A 7,471-nucleotide genomic window follows, 5' to 3' on the forward strand; every position below is an offset into this window, starting at 1 on the left:
CAACCGTTTGTGCAATTCTACTAGTATGACTTTGTTGGCTGCTTCGGCCTGCCCATTGGTTTGCGGATGTTCGACAGAGCTGGTTACATGTTTGATGTCGAGGCCGGTGTAGAACTTAGCGAGTTCTTTGTCTATGAATTGCCGGCCATTGTCAGTTATGATCGTATGTGGGACGCCATATCAGCATATGATATCTTTCCAAACGAACTGCTGAACTTGTTGAGCTGTAATGGTGGCTAGTGGTTTGGCCTCTATCCATTTGGTGAAGTAGTCGATGACTACTATAAGGAATTTTACTTGACCTTTCCCCGGGGAAAAGGGACCGAGGATGTCCATTCCCCATTTTGCAAAGGGCTATGGGGAGAGTATGGAGTGGAGTTGTTCTTGCTTTTGATGGATGAGGTTGCCATGCTTCTGGCAGGGTATGTATTTTTTGACAAAGGTATGGCAGTCTGCCTCCATGATTGGCCAGAAGTAGCTGACGCGGAGGATTCTGGTGGCCTCTATCCATTTAGTGAAGTAGTCGATGACTACTATAAGGAATTTTACTTGACCTTTCCCCGGGGAAAAGGGGCTGAGGATGTCCATTCCCCATTTTGCGAAGGGCCATGGGGAGAGTATGAAGTGGAGTTGTTCTTGCTTTTGATGGATGAGGTTGCCATGCTTCTGGCAGGGTATGTATTTTTTGACAAAGGTATGGCAGTCTATCTCCATGGTTGGCCAGAAGTAGCTGGCACGGAGGATTCTGGTGGTCATGGTGCGTGCGCCGGAGTGATGTCCGCATATGCCTTTGTGCAATTCTTTTATTATGTATTGGGCTTGTTCGATTGTGACGCATTTAAGGAGTGGCTGGCCGTATCCACGCTTCTATAAATCATCTCCTATCATCGTGTACCTGGTGTAACGTCCCAATTAAATAGATAAATCCAAGTAAAATAAAGCGTCGCATACATAAAGTATTCAGAGAGTACAACGTTTGGGCTATGGAGGTATATTGCACCTCATACATATCCATGCCAAAAAGAAAGAGCCACACACGGCCTAAGCGAAGAACGCTAGTTTAAAAGTAGCATAAAGTCTTGTCCAAAACAAGAGGATCTTAATCTAATAAAACTCCATCCGCCGTGGCTCCATAGTGAGCCCGATATTCGTCCATAACCATCAAGCTGCGGTATTTCCATTATCATTACCACTGCCAGGGGCTCTCACATATGCTCACATCAATAACATTGATGATCATCGCAAAGGAGAAGACCACACACAAACATACAACAAGCGAAAGGGTAAGCAAGTGTAAAAGAGTCTTATATCATAACACTTACATGAGGCACCACCATGTAGCCTTTGTGGAATTACGTCCTAGCCTTGAGGCGCCACCACGATACTCGCGTGGAATTACGCCCTTATATGGAGGCACCACCAATGACTCTCACTAGGAGGGCCCTTGGGATTACATCCATTAGATGAGGCACCACCATGAGCTCTCACTACAAGAGATATGGAATTACGCCCTACTCAAACTTTGTAGATGTTTTACCAACCAATCAGAAAGTTTCCATAATACTGATATCATGTACAAACAACAAATCATACAACTCATGCTTTCTAATTCATACACAATAAAGCAACATATCATTTTCATCTCAACATCATATATTAATCAATGCATCATCCCTCAAACCTTTCTAGCAAAGCATTCAAGTCAGTCAAGCAAGCAATCACATCATTGGCCATTCATATTATAGCACCAAAACCTGCCCCAATCTCGCTTAGGCTAGAAGACCTCGCTCAGGCGAGAGATCCTCTCGCTCAGGCGAGAGCTCGAGCAGTGGAACAGTGGCTCCTGCGAATTCTCGCTCAGGCGAGCTCCTTCTCGCCTAAGCGAGATTACACCTCGCTCAAAATGAAGACGAGTCGCCTAAGCGACAGTTTGCACAGAAAAGCTTGGGCGAGCCTCTGTTAGTCTCACCTAGGTGAGGCATGCTCGCTTGGACGAGAAAACCAGTGCCCACCACTGTTCACTCGTGAAAAACACAGGAACAACGCCAAAAATCACACTTTTACCAATACCAAGCAATCAAACCACGAGTATACTTCAAGCATATGATTCAAACTCAGAAAGCATACGAAAAATATAAATAACTGTAAACCCTAACTTCCCTTACCTAGAAATAAGCTAGCAAGGGATCCCGACGCTTACCCCACAAACACAGTCGCTTCGAGAGTAGTGTTGAGAGTTGTGAACAGTGACACGAAAGGGAAATGAGGTCACTACTGTGAATCCCCCACTAGGAACTACGAAAACCAGCCCAAGGAGAAAAAGTATGGGTTAAGGAACAACTTACTTGGTGTGAAACGAGTTTGGGCGAACTTAGCAGCGACGGAAACCAAACCCTAGCAGAGCAAGTTCTTAACAACTTTAGGGGAAAGGAAGGGGCGGATTTCTTAAAGTGAAAGGAGTGAGTGGGGTTAGGGCAGATTAGGTCTGAACCTTCTTTGGGCCAGCCTTTAGGCCCAATAGATTGGGGCAACCCTTAAAATAAAAGGAGAAGAAAAAAAATAATTGGTCCTTACACCTGGCGGCTTTAGCCAGCCAACTCTTGTTAGCATCGGGTGAGGGTTACCGGTTTAGAGGTACTGGATGTAAGTTGTCCAATTGTCGGTTTGGTTCTGGGTTAGATGAAGGCACACGTTGGTTGTGGATGGTGTGAATAGTGTTTGTTGTAAGAGGGATTTGTGCCAGCTCTTGAGCTTAGTACTAGCCAGTTTAGATAATATGTCGGCCTTGACATTTTTGGTTCTTGGGATGTGTTGGATGTGTACTTGTTCAAAAGTGGATTGAATGACATTGCAGACTAGGTGATAATACTGCAAGAGGGTAGGGTCTTTGATTTGGAATTTGTCGTTTAGATGGCCCATTGTGAGTTTGGAATCGATTTTGCACATGAGTGTTTTGACGCCAACGTCGCATGCGAGGGATAAGCCGACGAGAATGGCTTTATATTCGGCTTGATTGTTGGAGGTTTTAAAGGCAAAATGGAGGGATTTTTCGATCAGGATGTCGTTGGGGCCTTCGAGGACAATACTGGCCCCTGCTCCTTTCGGATTGGAAGAACCATCAACACAGAGTGTCCACTGGTCTTCGCCGGGGGTGTGTTGTAGGTCATTGACGAAGTCGAGGAGGCACTCATCTTTGATGGGGTCGTGGGGTTCGTACCAGATGTTGAACTCGGATAGTTCAACGGCCCAAGACGACATGCGACCGACGAGGTCTGGCTTTTGGAGTATCTTCTGAATGGGGTAATCGATTTTGATGATGATGATGTGGTTTTGGAAGTAGGGGTGTAGGCGTTGTGCTGTGTGTACGATGGATATGGCTAACTTCTCCACCATTTGGTACTTGGTTTCTGGATCCTGTAAGGTTCGGCTGATGATGTATACAGGATGTTGAGTGCCATTGACATCTTAAACTAGCGCGACACTTACAGTATGATCTGTGGCGGTGATGTATACAAGATGGGGTTGATGGGTGTTTGGCTTGTGGACGATGAGTGGTGAGGTTAAAATAGTTTTGAGGTTTTGGAACACCTGCTCGCATTCGTTACTCCAGGAGAACCTTGCAGATTTCTTGAGTTATTGAATGATGTGCTAGGTTTGCTCGGCTAACTTCGGTAGGAAACGGGATATGGTGGTTAGGCGGCCAATGAGGCGTTGGACCTCTTTTACATTGTTGGGGCTTCGTCTCTCAATGATAGCATTGCATTTTTCGGGATTTGCTTCTATGCCGCGTTGTGTCAACATGAAGTCAAGGAATTTGCCATGATCAACGCCGAAGAATTTGCGTCCTTGGGATAGTCCTTATTTAGATTCGTGTAATCGACGCACCTTCGCCATTTGCTGTTAGCTTTTTTGACTAGAACTACATTGGAGAGCCAGGTGGTGTAGTGAGCTTCTTCGATGAAACCTGCCCTAAGTAACTTGTTGGCTTCGATTTTTGCTGCAAGTCGACGTTCTTCACCAAGTTTACATTTTTTCTGAGAGAGATACTGGACTTCTTTGTAAATGGAGAGTTTGTGGACCGCGACTTGAGGGTCAACGCCAGGTAAGTCAGCGGTAGACCAGGTGAAGAGGTCGGTGTTGCTGATGAGGGTGGGTGTAAGCATTTCACGTTGGTCGTGTTGAAGACCGATGCCCAACTTGAGGGTGCATCCATTAGGGAGTTCCAGTGGTATGGTTTCATCGACAGGCTCGAGGCGTGCATCACGGCCTACTCTGGGATCCAAATCATCTCTAGATAAGGCTATGTCAGAGTCGAGTGGACGCTCAATATGGTTTGTTTGAAGGATGGGTAGTTGTGGGCGTAGGCTGGCCATGTAATATTCTCGCACGAGCCATTGATCGCCGTGGATGGTGAGGATGTCACCAGATGAGGAGGGAAATTTCATGGCCAGATGAGATGTAGATACAAGGAGTACATTGTATGACGTAGACGCGTCTACAACAAGGAAATGAATGGGGATTGTTTTGGTTTGAGTGCCATCACGAAAGACGGTGTGGAGGTCGATGTAGCCGCGAGTGGAGACCTTCTCCCCGGAGAAGCTGTATATTAGTTCATCGTAGGGAACCATCGCAGTGGTTGGAAGTTGTAGTTTCTGGTATGTCGTCCAATATAGGATGTCAACTGAACTGCCCTAGTCGATAAGGACTTTCTTGACTGCGTAGTTTTCTAGTTCGACTGTGATGACCATGGGGTCATCCTATTGGTGATTGACACCATGGAAGTCATCGTCTGTAAAGGTTATGGGAGGCATGCGGCGTCTGTGGTGGGAGTGAGTTATGTGGCTGATGGACTGGAGTTGGCAAAGATGCTTCTTTATGGCCGAGGAGGTGGATCCTTCACTAGCAAAGTCGCCAGAGATAGTGTTAATGGTGCTGCGTAGTGGGGGATCGGTTGGGGCGACATCAGTGCGAGCAGGTTGGGGGTCATGGCTGGTGGGTTGGTGAGGACGTTTGTCGCGGTGAGAATCGTATGGAGGATATTGGTGGTCGGATCATGGAGGGTGTGGGTTGTCGTCTCCGCGGATGAAGCGAAGGAAATGGCCAGCACGAACCAATTCTTCAATTTTGTCTTAGAGTGCTTTACATTCGTCTATAGTATGGCCATTGTTACGGTGATAGCGACAATATTTGGTCATGTCAGTGTTGGGAGGATTGGATGTTTTGCGAGGTGGTGGGATGAGGTCGGCTTGAAGAGCTTCATCAAGAAGGCAGGATCTAGGAACACTCAGGAGGGTGTATTTGGTGAAGCGAGGTTGGCGGGGTTCCTTGGGTCTAGGATCAGGCCGTGAGGGTGGTTTAGGGGGGGGTGGCAGCGGAGGGTGTGTAGTCGTTGTAGAATTTTGTGTTGAGGGTTTGCATCTCTTCCATGTGGATGTAGTCTGCAGCGCGGAGCTTCAGTTCATACATTGCGAAGGGGTCGGGTTTGAGAGTGAGTGCCATACATTGCAGTATTATCTCTTGGTTAAGGTGTGGCTGCGGAAGGCGGCCTTGCTGAAACCGTCGATGAAGGTCCGCAATGTCTCGTCTTGGTCCTGTCTGACACCGAGGAGAGAAAAAGTTGTGGTTTGATGTGGACGGCTGCCGACAAAGTGAGTAGTGAACATGTGGAAGAGCGTGTCAAAGCAGTCGATGGAGTATGGAGGTAGAGTTGTGAACCATTCGAGGGCGGGGCCTTTAAGGGTGGTTGGAAAGGCTTTGCAGAAAACGACATCGTGGGAAGTGTAGAGGGTGACGTGTGTTATGTATACATTGAGGTGCTCGTCTGGATCAGTTTCACCTGTATAACGGTCCAGCGTGAAGGGTTCCCACTGGGCAGTGAGAGGGGTGTTGGCGATGAAATCGGTAAAAGGGTGGCGGCGCCTGGGTGGTTGGGATGGTAACGGGTGAGGTGGAATGGGATGATGGATGAGAGTAGGAAAGGTGGAAGTAAAGTTGTGAGGTGGGATGTGGGTAGTGAGGAGGGTGGAGGTAAAGTTGTGAGGTGGAATGTGGGTAGTGGGAAGGGTGGCAGCGGGGGTAGCGGGGGTAGGTGCTACAGGGTGTCCTAGGAGGGTAGGGTGGAAGTGTGTATGATGGGTTGAGATGATGGGAGTCTGTTGAGTGGTGGTGAAGGTGTAGGGGGTAGGATTGTACTCACTTTCCTCCTCACTAGGCTGGAAAGTCGAGGACTTTGTGGCTTCTAACGTTTCCTTGGCTTTCCCTTTTGAGTGGGATCATCCTCAATCTTTCTCCTTAGCCAGGAGTTTTCCTGTCTGAGTGCCTCCATTTCATTAGCATGCGCTTCTTCGGATTAGCTAGCTCTTGTTGCATTTTGGCTTGGCCTTCAAGGATAGCGGTCAGGTCCGGGGTGGTACCAGCATGTGCTACAGGACCTGCTTCAGTTGCTTGTTGACTCCGACTCTGTTGCGGGTAGAAACCATCTTCGAGAGAGTGCGGGTTGATTCGTAAAGTATTACTTCGTGCCCCATGGTGGGTGCCAATTGTTTCTGCGGAGAACAAATAAGAGATGTTAGACACGAATATTACCTTACCTCAATCCGCAATCTCCTCAGTAGGCTCTTTTTCGGCTGATGTATGCTATCCTCAGACGTGTCGGCTCGCACCGGTGCGTACCCAAGAGGGGTTACCTGCGGAGAAAACTCCGACGCTCAAGTCAGCAAAGAATTTCTCAGAAAGTCAAATCTCATGATTAATGGATTAATGAATGCGTACTTTTAATTCGTGGGGTCCATGCATATTTGTAGATTATTAATTATGTCTAGCCACGTCATGGGCTGAGCTTTTGATTGGGCCGTAAATGGGCCTGGTTAGTAGTGTTTTAGGTCTATCAAGTTCTCGTTTGATTTCCTTAAGTTAGCGGCTTAGACTGCTTACTTTTGCTTGTTCGACATACATGATGATCATTTGCATCCTTAAGGGATTATGTATGCGGATCTGATGGTTGTAGTTAGGTTAAACAGCCTAGATATAGTACAATAACTAAATAATATGACTGTTAGCTATGTTAACTAAGTGATGTTACTCTATCCTATCGTCTTACTTGTCATATGTTATTTTATAATTTTTAATTGTTCAATTTCTTAATTTTATAAAATTAACATCATATTACATAGTATTTTAATTCGACAATTTACTAACATATTTAACATGACCGTAACGGACAACCTGTGTCCGAGCTGGAGACTGTAAAAAAGGATAAACTTTGGATTATACTTAAGTTATAAATTATATAAGTAAAGTATTAGAAAATTATATATATAAAAAAAAACTAAATAATAAAAATCATTGTATTAAGAATCATATAATCTAATTAACTAACAAATTAAATAACCAAAAATTAATTGAAAAATATAATTTTTAAATTTCAATATACTATAAAAATTTAATTGAAAATTTTTGAAATTATCAAAAA

Source organism: Vigna unguiculata, chromosome 1 (assembly GCF_037176805.1).
Source record: "Vigna unguiculata cultivar grain cowpea cultivar isolate G323 ecotype 2 chromosome 1, ASM3717680v1, whole genome shotgun sequence".
Classification (NCBI taxonomy): Eukaryota; Viridiplantae; Streptophyta; class Magnoliopsida; order Fabales; family Fabaceae; genus Vigna; species Vigna unguiculata.